The following is a 15,949-nucleotide window of genomic DNA, read 5'->3' as shown; positions in this document are numbered from 1 at the left end:
TGCTCTGGAGGCTCTTAGAGGAAAATCCTTCCCTTCTTTGTTCCAGTTTCTGGCAGCTGATGACATTTTTTGGTTCAAGCCTGCCTCACTCCAAACTCTGCCTCAGTGGATACATTGCCTTCTCCTCTCCGTCATGTGACAAATCTCCTTGTGTCTTGCCCATAAGAACAACTGCGATTTGGTTTAAAGCCCACCCAGCTCATCCACAATAACCTCCCTGTCTCGAGAACCTTAACTTAATTGCATCTGCAAAGACTATTTCCTTATAAGCTAACATTTACAGGTTGGAGTGATTAGAACTTAACATCTTTGGGTGGTAATTATTCAGCCTATTACAGTGGCTGACTGAGTAACGAGAGGAAAACCAGCCTTGATAATAAGACCCAAATACTCTAACAAGAGCACACAGCTATCCAAGAACATCTATGATTAGGACTGCAGCAAATTCTCCAAACAAAAATTATCCCTTCGGTGGAGAGGACTGTAGAGAAGTCATGTCTAACTATAATTTAAAAAGCAGTAATTTTGCTGTTCTTAAATATTACTTAAATGGTTACTATTGTTTTCAGTATTTGGAGGACAAAGGAAGTTTCCTCAGTATAAGCTAAAATTATACCTAGCACCATCAATTATTAGCCATACAGTTTATAATATTTTTACATAATTATATTAAAGTTAAGAACTTCTTCAAGAGAAATCTTATGTAACCCTAGCATGAAAAGAAAAATGGAAGATGTCATGAAAATGTATTTTCTTAATTTATGTTGACCCCCAGATAATTCAAGAAGTCCCCCCAAAATATATAATTTCTAGCCCAAAGTATTTAATACATGTTGTTACTCATAATTGGTTTAACAAATGATATTTTCAGGGAGACGTTTAGGATCAGGAAAGAATCACATTAATTTTATAATTTCAAAAAAAAACTATAAATATAAAATAAACAGTATACTTACAACTTTGACCTTTTGATCAGGGACTGGTCCTTACATCTTTACTTACAAATTTATAAACTATTAGTAGCCAACATTTAATTAATACATTGGGACTCCGAGGACTGAATGCCAAGTAATTCGAAATTATGTGTGCTATAATGTTTTGAGATACCCCAGGGGTAAACACATTATTGATAAATGACTTTAACAAGCATTACCAAGATGGAGCTAATAATACCACTCTTTATTTTTTAATTTTTTTCTTACATTTTTATTTATTTTTGAAAGACAGAGAGAAACAGAGCACACAGAGAGAGAATGAGACACAGAATCCGAAGCAGGCTCCAGGCTCTGAGCTGTCAGCACAGAGCCTGATGCGGGGCTCGAACTCACAAACTGTGAGACCATGATCCAAGCCCAAGTCTGAAGCCCAACTGACTGAGCCACCCAGGCGCCCCAATAATACCACTTTTAAGAGCAAATAATGGATGTGGGAGCTGAAACTAAATTGTAGACATTTCTTTGGAAACTCTCTATGGGGCATTCCTAGTGAGCCATCGTAAGAAGGTACAGTGAGCAATCTAAAAGTGCTATTGCTAAGAGGTTTCCCTGTTCTGTTTCTGTACCCACAAGCTCTTCCAAAGGTCACACTTGTCCTAGAAAAAATTATTGGATTTTTCATCCCAGGTGACTCTGAATAAAAAAGTAATTAACCTCATAAATAAGAGTCGCCTACAGAAGAGAAATTTATTCACATATAAAGCAACGGGAAAGGCAAAGAAATCTTGCCAATCAATATAAATAATTACTGTCTTAAAATATGTACTAAGACTCCGTTGATTTGCACGGTAATATAAACACAAATAACCTGGGCCATCTTTCTCACTCGGAAGCAACGAACATTACTTTCATTTCTCCTTTCAATATTTGATCGTTTTCTATTAGGGATATGGTATAAATTTTTACCTTCTTTTTCTCTGTTCTTTCCCTGCAATGTAAACACGAGATGCCCTCCAGCAGATGCTACACATAAACAGGTGTTACAAGAAGAATTTTGTACAGACACCAAACTCTCAAGGGTGATTTTTTTTTTTTTACTTTCACTGTACTGCTTATGTGTCCAAGGTTTTGCAGGTTATTAGTTTTTGTGCATGGCAGCTTTGCGAGAAATGGGGGAAAGAGAAACTGAGGATGCCAGCCGCTGGCTGGGGTGGTAAGGGGCTGGCTGGAAAGGCCCAGAGCAAGCAGCCAGCCAGGTGATTGCATGGTTATGGGAAAGAAGACAGAACTCAGTGACGGAGAGAGGCTGAGAAAGACAACCACTCAGGTTGAATGAAACCAGCCATTTATGTTCAACGAGTCAGGAGTTCTACTTCCGAAATGTTTTAGCTGACTTAAGTGTCTGAATTTGTCCCAAATTTCAGTGAGTGCTTCAGTCTCAGAGGAATGATGCTGGATTTTCATGTCCTACATGGATGAGGGTTGCTTTTTTCTTTTTTCTATATCTTCTTCTCCAAGGATTTCAGTTGAGCAGCAAATAGTGGTTGTTGAATGTTGACTATAATAGCCCTGATTTCTTTTTGATCCACAGGTATTTGAAGTTAATAGCACATATCCATGGTAGGAGTAACCTATCTTTAATAATAAGATTGTATATCATGAATTTAATTTTCAGTGGCATCCAGTGTGCTCCACTCTAAGTGGTACATAAAGGGTGGGTGAGTTGTTGACCCAATTTTTGGAATAAATGGCTGAGTTCATCATGAAATTAATTGTAATTTCTTGATAGCTGGTGAGGAGACAGAAATATTTAATTATGAATGGTAATAGTATTTATTTTTGGAGATAAGCACATTAAAGAAATAGCAATCATGGGGCACCTGGGTGGCTCAGTTGGCTCAGCTTCTGACCTCTTGATTTTGGCTGAGGTCGTGATCTCACTGTTCGTGAGTTTGAGCCCTGCATCGGGTTCTGCACTGACAGTGAGGAGCCTGCTTGGGATTCTCTCTCTCCTCCTCTCTCTACCCCTCCCTGACTTGCTCTCTCTCTCTCTTTCTCCCTCAAAATAAATGAACAAGCATTTAAAACAAACAAACAAAAAAGCAATCATTACAAAAATATATTCCAAAATACATTTTAACAATTCAAGTTTTCAGAACTTGTTTGGAAACTGTTTGAACTACTGCCCGAGTAGCCTGAAAATGCCTTGGAAATTTACCAGGTAATTTAAGTTGAGAAGGAAAAGATAACAGAAACAAACCAAAGTCTCTCTCACTTGCCCCATCTGCTCATAAGGAAGCCAAAAACAAACCAAAGAAAAACAAAGAAGCATTTGTGTCCTCTATCTGTACCTAAGCTATTTTATGCATAGTATTCGTGGCTCTAAGAGTCTCCATATTCAGAGCAAGCCCATGAGACCAACAAATATTTAGCCCTCATTGGTGAAAGCCAGTGAGCTCTAATTTTAGGTACCACAGAGGCCCACGTGAGCTACGATTATGAACAGTAATGTTATCATTTCTGCTGTTCCTACGAGCACAAGCATTGGCCTACATCAACAGTCATGACCACAGTACATATTCTATGTGCAACATGAATTTTATCAAGAAACAATTGAGCTAATTGTCACAATACCCATAGATTGTAATTAAATATGCAAATGCTATCCTAGACTTGCTAATCCTAGACTTGCTAATATGAGTCAGGTTGAATTATCAGGCTGTGGAACACCACTGTCAAGAGTGGAAGACAATCCAAAAGGGACATAGGAAGCCAAATTTGGGACAAGCTCAAAGCATTATAAATTTCGTGCAATTTAGTTACTGATAGAAAAAACAGTGATTTGCTTCTAATAGGTAAGAAAACAATGAAACTATACCTATTAACGCTGAAAGTAAAAGAATTCGGGAATGTTCTCTTCAGTTGTCTTAATTTTATGTGAAAATGTAATTGAATAATCCCCTACACTTTGCTGACAGTATTCTAGAGGAAAGCAAACTGAGTTAAATAGGCTGTAACAGGTGACAGAATTTTATGATTTTGGAAACTATTAGATGCCGTCTGAAACCTCATTTACCTAAAATTCCAGTAACAATGCAATATTTCTAGAGAAAAATAATTCATTAGGAGAGAAATTTTCAGGAATATTAATCCTGTTAACTACCTGAAGGTGTAGGTGTAAACATACTTGTCATTATATTTTAAGTGGAGGTAAAATATTTACATCTACTAACAATGACAATTATATTAATAACTGTTCTCAGAGGTCATAATGTGTAGTAATTTGGCATGCATTACTTCCCATTCCTAAAATAAACCTGTGAAATACTTATTACAAATAAGAAATCATTGCTAATTTTATTTTCATAGTGATAACAATATCTTGGTTTTATTTCTTAATAAAAAACCTATATTACCCTTTACAAGTAAATACTGGCATAATTACAAATAAAACGAAATCTTTCTCTAAGTGAAGAAACTAATGTTCAGAGACATCAACACTTCCGAGATTGAATGACTAAATATCAACGCCATGATTTTAAATGATTGTATCAAAATCCTTACGTTGAGGTATTTGCACTGCCTGAGACAATTGCTCTGAGAGAGTTATTTACAATTTTCTTGTCTTCCAGATTTTCCCTAAAGCCAATGGTCTTTGTGCAGTTAAGTTCATCATTAGTGTGGATTACATGAAATGACTGTATATTCAAACGTTACTCCCTATAAAAGTAACTGGCACATTCCAGAATCAGAAAGTAAAGAGAAAGATAGACGCGGGATTTGGGGAAAGGGCAGGGGTGTTATTGATCTGAAGATTTCCTGGTCTTGCCTACCACACAGAACATGCCAGGCACTATTCTAAAATTTTACCTATTAAGTTATCAGAACTTTAGAAGGACCCTGTTAGGGTTTACTACAATACTCATATGCAATAGGTCAGAAAACAGAAACACAGGTTGAAGAGCTTACCCAGAATCACAGAAGTGGCAAATGGCAGAACCAAAGGTCAAGATTGCATTCTCAAGGTCTAAGGACTTCTCCACGAGGCACAATATGCAGACTGGTCCTTAAGGAGATCTTCCACGTTTTCATGCAGACCTTTTCCCAGTCACCTTTCAGTGAGCCACACGCTTATGTCGGGGAAGCTCCTGAGACCATACAGGTCTGGAACCCTCACACCATCTTAGAACTACTTTCCTTTTAGCAAAATGGAACAATGATTAGGTTTTGGCCATTGCTTTTAGACAAGAGAGAGACAGAGCATCAATGGGGGAGGGGCAGAGAGAGAGGGAGGCACAGAATCGGAAGCAGGCTCCAGGCTCTGAGCCGTCAGCACAGAGCCCGATGCAGGGCTCGAACCCACAGACCGTGAGATCGTGACCTGAGCAGAAGTGAGACGCTTAACCGACTGAGCCACCCAGGCGCCCCTAGACATTGCTTTTAAAGAGATCAGGCCCATGGTGTGATCGGGCTCCTACACAGCACCTCACAAGAGACACCCGATACATTTTCAAGAATTTTCACAAGCCAGTTTTCTTTTTTTTATGTTTGATTTATTTTTGAGAGAGAGAAGGAGACAGAGTGCGAGCAGAGGAGGGGCAGAGAGAGAGGTAGGCACAAACTCAGAAGCAGGCTCCAAGTTCCAAGCTATCGGCAGAGAACCTGAAGCGGGGCTCAAAGTCATGAACCATGAGATCACAACCTGAGCCAAAGTCGAACACTCAACCGACTGAGCTACCCAGGTGCCCCTCACAAGCCAGATTTTAAACACAGTCATTATCAAGTAGAGGTTACGTACATATACAATTAAATAAATTATACCGAAATCAAAGGTAATGAGTAATCAAGATTTATTACGTCCTGATTGCTGTGCGGCATTTTACTACATACATGTTCCTGACAATAGACTTATGTCTATTGTTTCTGTACAGTGGAAATAGCATAGAACTGTGTGTCATGGGGAATCTTTTCTCATCTGTATAATTAGTGAAGCCGCGTTGGTCACTTGAAATCAGTCCTAATGGGAGTATATTATCACAGATTTTTCAAATGGCAAAAATCACGGGTTAAGTTACCATTTTGTTAATTGTATGGACTTAAAGACATGAAAGAAAAAATATTAATAATTCGTATTAAGCTTAAAATTGTGTTGTGTCTGTAGCTATTACCTTGTGAATACAGTTCAGAAAAAATGAGGAAATGATATCGATATTTGGAAACTGGTATTACTCGATAAAGATGTTGCTCATGTCATTGAGAAGTGACTAAATGTCCAACATATCCCACCTTGTTTCACTTTCGTCAGACCTGTTCAACAAAATATTCATGTTAAGCCTGGGTTCACCCATTGATGACCTAAGTGCTGAATCAGGTAGTAGTCATGTAGTCTGATTTCATTAAACAATGGTTAAATTTCACCATGCTTAGTTACATATACAAGTGTTCATCCAAAATCAATGATAGCCATCAGTGAGAATCCATTGGCTGCAGGAATTTACAATAAAAAGTATTCCATATTTTTATAATGTTTTGTAAAGTGAATGTTACACATTCTTAGTATCAGTACAATTTATAATAAACTTGTTAAAGTTTATAATAAAATTTATACTAAACTCATTCATAATAACACAGATACATTTTTCCCCCTGGAGAGCCATTTAAACATTTGCTAGCACAGTATTGAGTATCTACCTCATATTGCCTGTAAAGAGAGATTTCTCATTTAATTAGATTCAGTGTGTATGTAGCTTGTCCATTTGTACCACAAATAAGGCAAAAATAAGTTGTAATTGAATTTCACTAACTCTGCCCTGCTAAGAAGAAGAAGAAGATCAGGAAAAAAGTCTTTATTCACTGTAACAGACACCCAGAACTACTTACACTGTCATTGATGTAGATTGCCAAAAACTCACTTTCCAACTTCATTAACTGAACAGTGTCAGCTCCAGACTTCAGCGATATACCAGCTAACGCATATTACCAGCCCAGGTATAGCTACATGTTGCTTAGCCTTCCCATTTAATAGAGACCAAATTTTTAAAAGAAAAATAAAAAAAAAAAACCTGTCTCAATGTTGTCAAAGAAATTAAGGAATCATTACGTCAGGCAAAGAAAGGAGGGAAAACAGGTTATGTCAGACGTTTTCCCATAGCCCAATTACATCAACTTTAACAATCATGCTAAGAATCCTGTTCTGACTTTTGCCTTTGTCTTGAGAAAGAGAGCCTCTTGCCCAGCTCTCTCTATACACATCTTTTTATTTCCATACGTCAGAATATCAAGATACAGTTTAACCCTTCCAAGGTATAAGAGCCTTGTCTGTTCCCCCTTGTCGAATCTACTTTTAAGGGGTTGTTGAGGCAAACTTTCTAGGCAATCAGCTAAAACCACCACACATCACATCCTGATTGGGCTTAATTACCATATCAAATATAAGACAGTCCCCTCACCAAGCTGTGGCCCCAACCCCATGGGACTTGTTCATCCCTTACTCAGTTTCTCTGTGCTCTTCTCACCCTTGAACTTCCTAGAACCCAGTTTCATGGTTCGTCAAGCCTACTGCTCACTCAACCTCTTCCTTGAAATCTCTCTTTCCCTGTGGATAATACATTGCTGAAACTCTCCTAGGGTTTTTCTATGCCACATTCAAAAGGATGTCCTTTTGGCTTGTTGTGGTCAATTCCAGACAATCCCTTTTCCACCATTCTCTGAAACAAACAAATACATAAGTAAATTTAATTTATGTTGGTACTCTGTGCCCTCCTTTGCTCCTGTTTTGTTCCTCTTTGTCATCTGTTGCCTACCTGGCTATGTTTCAGTCACTAGTACATGAGCACATGTCTTGTGGACTTTATACTATACTTACAGTCCTTCCATCATCCTGAATGACTCGAAGACGTACATGCACCATCCATTCGACAACTTCAGGCACATTAGCTTTTCCCCTCCTTATCCCTGGTCACCCATTTCACCCAATCTCTGTACCTCTACATGTTCATGCTATCAGCCTCCCACTACTTTGTCCTTGTCACCACCTGAAACAATAAACCCATACATTTCACTCTGTCATCATGGCCTCTATTCCAGACTGCTTGACCGATTATTTCCAACATGGACTGGTGTTTCAAGCTCTGTGTGAGCACCAGTCTACCAGTCTTTCTTTTTTTTTTAATTTTTTTTTTAACGTTTTTATTTATTTTTGGGACAGAGAGAGACAGAGCATGAACGGGGTAGGGGCACAGAGAGAGGGAGACACAGAATCGGAAACAGGCTCCAGGCTCCAAGCCATTAGCCCAGAGCCTGACGCGGGGCTCGAACTCACGGACCGCGAGATCGTGACCTGGCTGAAGTCGGATGCTCAACCGACTGCGCCACCCAGGCGCCCCTTGTCTTTCCAATTTAGTCTCCAATAGCAGTCCTCGAAAGTGACTACTTAGACACCCAATAACCTCTCCTCCCTCTTTCTCCCTCTGATGTATCTGTCAACAGTCATGAACTGGAGGAATACAGTCTCCATCCAATTGACTCCATACTTGTGGCCAGTTAAGTGGACAAAAATTTCATACTCATGAAAAATAGAGCCGCTCTATACTCATGGTCACCGAACATTGTGATACACATAATGTCTGGTGGACATTTTTTTACGCTTCTTTGTCATAGATTATGTTTGTCCTTTAGCATCTTCCCTCAGAGAGGAAGAGTTTCTTTTAATTTTAGGGGGGTCACCATTCATTATCTTCCTTGTAAGTGAGTTCGTCTTTGAGATGAACAGCCCCAAGACAGAAGAACCCTTGGTCCCACAATAAACTGATTACAGTGTCCTTTATAAACGGCTTCATTTTAGCTAAGTGCAGTCTACAGATGAGTGGTTTCTGCACAGTGTTCCCAGCCTATGATGGGAAAGGTAAAACAAGTAAGTATAACATTGAGAAATGTCTATAGACACTTGAATTCCCTGAGATATTATTTTATTGTGTTTTCCAAATAATCTTCCCATGATGAACTGAAAAAAAAATTACTTACCATAGTAGCTTAAGAAGCATTATCAACTGTTACATAAAAGAGAAAGACACTTCTATATAAGGTAAATCACTCTAATTTCACATCTCTATAGTATCCAAGTGGATATGCATCTTAGCAAAAACAGTCTCCTCACTTTGATCTCCATCCTTTTCTCCACAAAAATACTTCAATTATTTAACCTCCTTAATTTTTCCGTTCCTACTGATATTCATGCTCACCCTTAGGACGTTACCTGATTTTCTACTAACAGAAGTAAGAGGAGCCATCTACATGGAATCCTTTTCACTTTATATGATCAGTCACAGAAATAGAACTCCTTTGGAAACAATGTCATTTTAGATATCTGTGTCAGATATAGATGGATGGATAGATAGATAGATAGATATAGATATTTAACATATTTTGAGACAGACAAAGACAGTGTCAGTTGGGGAAGGGCAGAGAGAGACAGAGAGAATCCCAAGCAGGTGCCACACTCTCAGCATGAAGCCCAACACAGGGGCTCAAACTCATGAAACGTTGAGATCAGGACCTGAGCCAAAACCAAGAGTGAGATGCTTCACCAACAGAGCCACCCAGGCACTCCTATTATAGGAATTTATTAGGGAGACCGCAAAATATCTATCTGCTGTCTGCAAGCTGGAGAACAAGGAAAGAAGCTGGGGGTATAGAGTTCAGCCCAAATTTGAAGGTCCGAGAACCCAGGGAGCCAATGTCAGAGGGCAGGAAAAGATAGATGTACCCGCCCGCTGAAGAAGAAAGGAAATTTGCCTTTCCTTAACATTTTTGTTCCATTTAAGCCCTGAATAGATTGGATGATACTCACTCACACCCGTGAAAAAGATCTTCTTTTCTCAGTCTACAGATACAGGTGCTAATCTCTTTGGAGACATCCTCACAGACACACCCGTTAATCACTTTTTTTTTAAGTTTATTTATTTTGAGAAAGATAGACAGAGTGTGAGTGGGGGAGGTGCAGAGAGAGGGAGAGAGAGAATCCCAAGGAGACTCTCTGCTGTTAGGGTAGAGCTGACGCAGGGCTCAGTCTCGCGAACTGTGAAGTCATGACTTGAGCCCAAATCAAGAGTTGGACCCAGGTGCCCCCAGAAATAATAGTTTAACAGCTATAAACAACTAAGGAGTGAACATCCTTAGTCCAGTCAGGTTGACACATAAAACCTTCACAATATCCCTTCTTCAATCTGGGACTGACCCTCCTCCCTCCGCCCTCCCCGCCTTGCTCCCCTGGAATTGTCTCTGCCTGGCCCCTCTGTGCCTTCTGTATTTGAGTGACATCCTACATTCCCCCCCTGTCCTGGTTCATTCTGTCTCGTTCTTGTCTACTGTTTTCCTTTGACTTAACAATAAAATCCCACAGCTCCATTCAAACTGTCTTCCTGAGATTGTCCATACTTTGGAATTAATTATTCCAACGAACACATTGGATCCTTGTTTTGCTAGACCTTCCCAAAGAACCATCAGCCTGTCTGGTTTTGAAATAAGTTCTTTCCTTAGGGCCCCCTTCAGAACATTTTCATGTTATCCTGTTCTGGGGACCTCTCTAACCTATAGTTCTTAGCTTCCTTTGCAGGTTTCTGCTGCTTTATTCATTCCTAAGGCCATGCTTCCTAAGCAATTCTGACATAAGCACAGGGTGCCTGAAAATAGTATCCCCCTAGTTTAGAAAAAGTTCCCAACTTCTTAACATGCCTTTTGGTTACCTCTACAGCCTTATCTCACCAGGCCATCCTTGAATTCTAGGATTTAGTCACAAGAATATTATATATGGACATATTTTATTTCCTAGACCGTTCAGGACCTCACGTATGCCTAGAAAATGCTTTTTTCAATCATCTTTAGAATTATTTCAAGCCCCAAATTAGAAGCCTGCCTGTACTTTCCTGCACAGAGTGAGTTAGCATCCCTGGCTACGGACTTCCGTCATAGACTTCATTTTCCATATAAGAGGCTCATTACATTATCTCATCATGTAAATTGCTTATTTTGTTCCGTTTCCCTCTAGACTGTAGATGGAGTTATAGAAGATCTGGGTCCCTCTGGTCAACTTCACTAGCTACAGTACTTAACACAGTGCCTGGAACATAATGGGGTTGGTGAATACCTGTGGAATAAAAAATGCATTTATGTTTTCAGAACTGAGCTAGGATGTGCCCCCCAGAGTAAGGGAGGAGCCAGAATGTTAGAGCTGAAATGAGTCAGGAGAATTTTATAACAAAAGGGATATATACCCTTCCAACAGCTACATATTTATGTTATTTTTAATCATCCCTCATCAGGGGCATCTGGGTGGTTCAGTTGGTTGAGCATCTGACTTTGGCTCAGGTCATGATCTCATGGTTCATGAGTTCAAGATTCTGTGCTGACAGCTCAGAGCCTCGAGCCTGCTTCAGATTCTGTGTCTCCCTCTCTCTCTGTTCCTCCCCTCCTCACACTGCATCTCTCTCTCACACACACACACAAAAATAAATAAACCTTAAAAAATTAATCATCCCTAATCTATTTTTCATCACATCCGACTTATCCATTATATTAACGTAGTGCTTCTGGATATAATTTTCATATTGGTTGAAGAGGAGCAAAATTTGTAGAAACAATATTACAGTGTTTTCCCAACATTTTCTCCTTCACATTAAAAGAATGAACTAAATTTTAATGCTTTCCTTTTAGGAGGCATATCTTGTAATTGAGGAAGAATTCAGACATGTATTTTCTTAGCAAACACACACACATACACACACACACACACACACACACACACACACACAAAACCACAGATTTACTTCCTACTCACCAATAAATTTTTAAGGCAATTGTAAGCTATGGTCCAGTTGCTTTAGTCAGTAATGTAAAATGAAGGATAAGATGTTTACCTAAGCCAGATGTAAAATACAATATGTGGATAGAAATGACCTGTAATATTTCACAGATGGCTGTGTCCATTACATCTAAAATGCTTCCCGGAATCCAGGATACACATTCTCTCTGGCTTTGCTGCCTGTCTGGGCATCGCCGGGAGTCAAAGGGCCAGAGGGTTCACATCTGTTTGCATTCTCTCCACGACTCACTGCATCAGCTCCCTGAGGAAGACAGAGGAGAAACCTTCCTAGTATATAAGAGGAAGTATGAGCGACGTCCTCAACAGCCTTCACTCTTACAGCTGAAATTTCCTAAAGAAAGGAATCCATCAAGAAGATAACTGTCGTGCCGTCAATAGAAGCGTACAAAGCTATGAACTGGAAGGTGATGCTGACATTAAAAAAAAAGTCTCAATCTGACATTGCCTGGGAGAATTAATACCTGACCTCTTCCCCTGCTGCTGCACATAATTTTAAATAATGCTCAAGTGAAGCCCATCTAAATGCACTCGTATCTTTATCAGCCAATCTAACCCTCTGGAAATGTTTACAAATCGCTTCGGTAATGAGCTGGTTTTTCACAGATGATCTTTGCAAGCGTGTTTCCCATACATAGCAATCAAGATGTAGAACTTGGCTTACATTAGAAGTGGAGTTCTTATCCTACTTGGCTGTACCCCAAGAAATGTGTTACATAATGTAGAGACTGTATTAAATTATAGCTATCATTACCTTCCACTTCGAATGCTTATTGACTTTTATAGGACATTATAAGTTTTTTTTTTTTTTCTGAATTTATGTCAATGTTTTTTTTATTGTTTTATCCCATTAAGGATCTAAGGTTTAGGGGCTCCTGGGTGACCCAGTCGATTAAGTGTCCAACTCTTGATCTCAGCTCAGGTCATGATTTCACAGTTCGTCAGTTCGAGCCCTGCATCATGCTCTGTACTGTTAGTGCAGAGCCAGCTTGGGATTCTCTCTCTCTGCCCCTCTCTCTTCCCCTTCCCCACTTGTGCTCTCTCTCCCTCCCTCTCTCTCTTTCTGTCAAAAAAAATAAATAAACTTTAAAAAAATGTGAGTTTTATGAGACACACATGTATTTTGTTTATTTTCTTCAGTGTGTTGTTTTATCTACTACAATGTACGTGCTGAATGACAATATATGGGTGAATAGATACATATAAAAACAATTGCATCTTCAAAGGCATATTTCCAGTTTCTTTTGATTGATGTGCCCACAAATAGACAAACAGAAGCAATCTCCAAAATATACTTATTCTTTCGATTCATGGAGATATGGAATACAGAGATCTTATTTCTAGACCTGAATGTGCCTAAATGTTGCCTCATCAGTTAGCATGATTGTAAAGATCACTTGAAAACATGTCCTTGAAGTTGAAAAAGAAAAAAGAGAGAAAGAAAATGAAAAAGATGAGGTTATTAACAATAAGCAGGAACGGAGTTAAGTTTTGAACACATGTGCACAAGGATTTGAATGAACTCTGAGTTTCCGCCTTATCTAAAAATAGAAGAGAGAAACAGAAGGGGACTCTTTCAGAGGACAGTATTTTCTGCCTTCAGAGGAAAGACAGGTCTCTCACTTAAACAAGAAATGTAGAAGTGTTATGAGGCAATAGAGAATCTGGGGGGCTCTGAAGTGTTGGAGGATGTGACCTGCGGTGGGTTGACCTGAGGTGACTTCGGTTGGCATTTGCAGATTGATCTGTTGGTAATTGATTGATTAATTTTTATTTCACCTGTTGCCTAAAGGAATCAGCCTCTGCCAAGACTCTGCACTTTCCCCCTCTGAAATACAATGGACTAATTTCATATTTCATTTTAAATGTCACTTTTCTCCATTCGAATGGCATTTTCACCCAATAATCTTTCCAGTTGGTGTGTCCATTCTTCTACAAAGTCTCCAGACTGATTTTTATGCCCTGGTCTTGATTCCTCAATCATTTTTCCAATCCTTCTGTTCGTAACAGGCTATATTTTATGTAGCTGTTCCAGGTTTTTTTAATGAGGGGCCAGATCTTAGTCCTCCCAGGAGATCTGTACTTAAACCACGTATCACCCAGCATGATTCATGTCCCACATCACATGCCATCTCCCCTCTGGATGCCTCCGGGACCACCTACCCCTTTGGAATGGAGAGCTTCCCAAATGATCCCTACTTATGTAGCTCACTGTCTATGTGCACTCTCTCTCTAAGAGTATCTGTACTAAGATCTGCTGTTTGGTTGCACTTGAACATCTTCAAATAACAACATTCTTTACACCCATGACTTTAATTAATTTTGGAAACAATTGGCAATGTCCCTGGCAGGAGTCTAATTATAGTAAGACATACAAAATGGTGAATCTTTAGGCCATTTTTCAAGGATGCATACGGAAGTGCCTGGCTACAGCAGTTTCTAATCAGAAGCAAATACAGCTGAAATATATGTGTGTGTGTGTGTGTGTGTGTGTGTGTGTGTATTAAGCACATGTTAAGGATTTTAACTCTATATTGAAGAAACCAGTCAAGCATTATAACAGAGTTGAAGGAGAAGTCAAGGAAATACAGGTACCTATATCTTATATCTAACTATCTGTATATCCATATAGATATATAAAGATATATAGATACATCCATATAGATGTATCCATATAGATGTATATAGATATCAGTACAGAACCTCAGGTTGTCCCACTGAAGTTCATGTCATCCAACACAGCAGAGCCATATAGAGTCTCCATTGCTGAACTCTCCATGTGATTATTTATTTATTTACTTATTTATTATTAATTTGAGAGAGAGAGAGAACAAGCAGGGGAGGGGGCGGAGAGAGAGAGACAGAATCTTAAGCAGACTTCGCACTTAGCATGGAGCCCTGATGTGATGCCCTATGGGGTTGGAGAGCTCAACCCCACAATCCCGGAATCATGACCTGAGCCGAAATCAAGAGTTGGACACTCAACAGTCTGAGACACCCAGGTGCCCCTCCCTCATGGCAGTTTTATGACTCTTAGACAACTGAGAAACATATCTTTATGGGGGGGGGGGTAAATAATGCTGTCCTCTGAAAGCATCCCTCCATCTCTCTCTTTTTAGCTTCATAGATCGTCTATATCTATAAACAGAGAAAGAAAAGGATATGCATTTTTCTGTAGAATCAAAGCTGACTTTTGGGGGGGGGGTAGAAAGAGGGTTTGGAGGAGGCTTCTGGATGGGAGAGTTATTTACTCTCCCGGGAACAGAATTAATTTATGAGTCCATAGGCAAGAATTATATTGCACGAGTATCAGTTCTTTACACAAAATTATAAAAGAGCCGAAAGGTAATGAAAGGCAACCTGAAAATGTATGCCACAAACAATGCATAATTTCCCACAGGAGATATCTAGTGATCTTTTTGGCTTATCCCAAACTTCCTTACAGAAATTAAAATGTCACAATTTAATAACACATTTCAGAGATCAAGGAATTTTCCAGCTCTAATGGAACCACACTGAAAGATGTCCCCACTAATTACTTAACAACTAACTCACCGAGTATATTGGAACTAGCTTCAGCTTCCCCAAATTTGAACAAAAGCCGTTCAGGAAAGAAGTGCTGGAAATTTTTTTCTCCCCTTAAAGAAATCGCAGCAAACAGTTGATGACGAGGTTTTAAATACAACTCAGTGAAAACATGTAAGTAAATGCATGGAGTTATTATGCCTCAAAAACAAGATGGAAGCATATTAAACATATTTTTACTTTATTCTTGTTTTGAGAAATGGGAACACATGCTCATAGTCCTAAATGAAAAGGCTCTAAGGCTTGCCTGCTGTTACACATAAAGCTTGGGACTGTGATTTGCAGCCCTGAGGGGAATATTCCCTGGGAAGGCTTTCCAGACTCACTGGGGACCCCACCCCATGCTGAGAATCTCTGCCAGAGTTCACTAGCAAGAGTCTGGAACAGCACCATCATCCTGTTACTATTATTTGTAGTAGAATGAGCCAAGTTTGAGAATCATGATGCAAAATAAAAACACTTCATTAAAACCAGAACCAGACATAAAAATATCCATTATCATTGTCGATCATCCGGCAACGCTTTTAAGATGTTAAAGTAATGCAATTAGTAA

This window comes from Prionailurus bengalensis, chromosome A2 (genome assembly GCF_016509475.1).
Source record: "Prionailurus bengalensis isolate Pbe53 chromosome A2, Fcat_Pben_1.1_paternal_pri, whole genome shotgun sequence".
In the NCBI taxonomy this organism is placed as follows: domain Eukaryota; kingdom Metazoa; phylum Chordata; class Mammalia; order Carnivora; family Felidae; genus Prionailurus; species Prionailurus bengalensis.
This window is presented reverse-complemented; position numbering follows the sequence as displayed.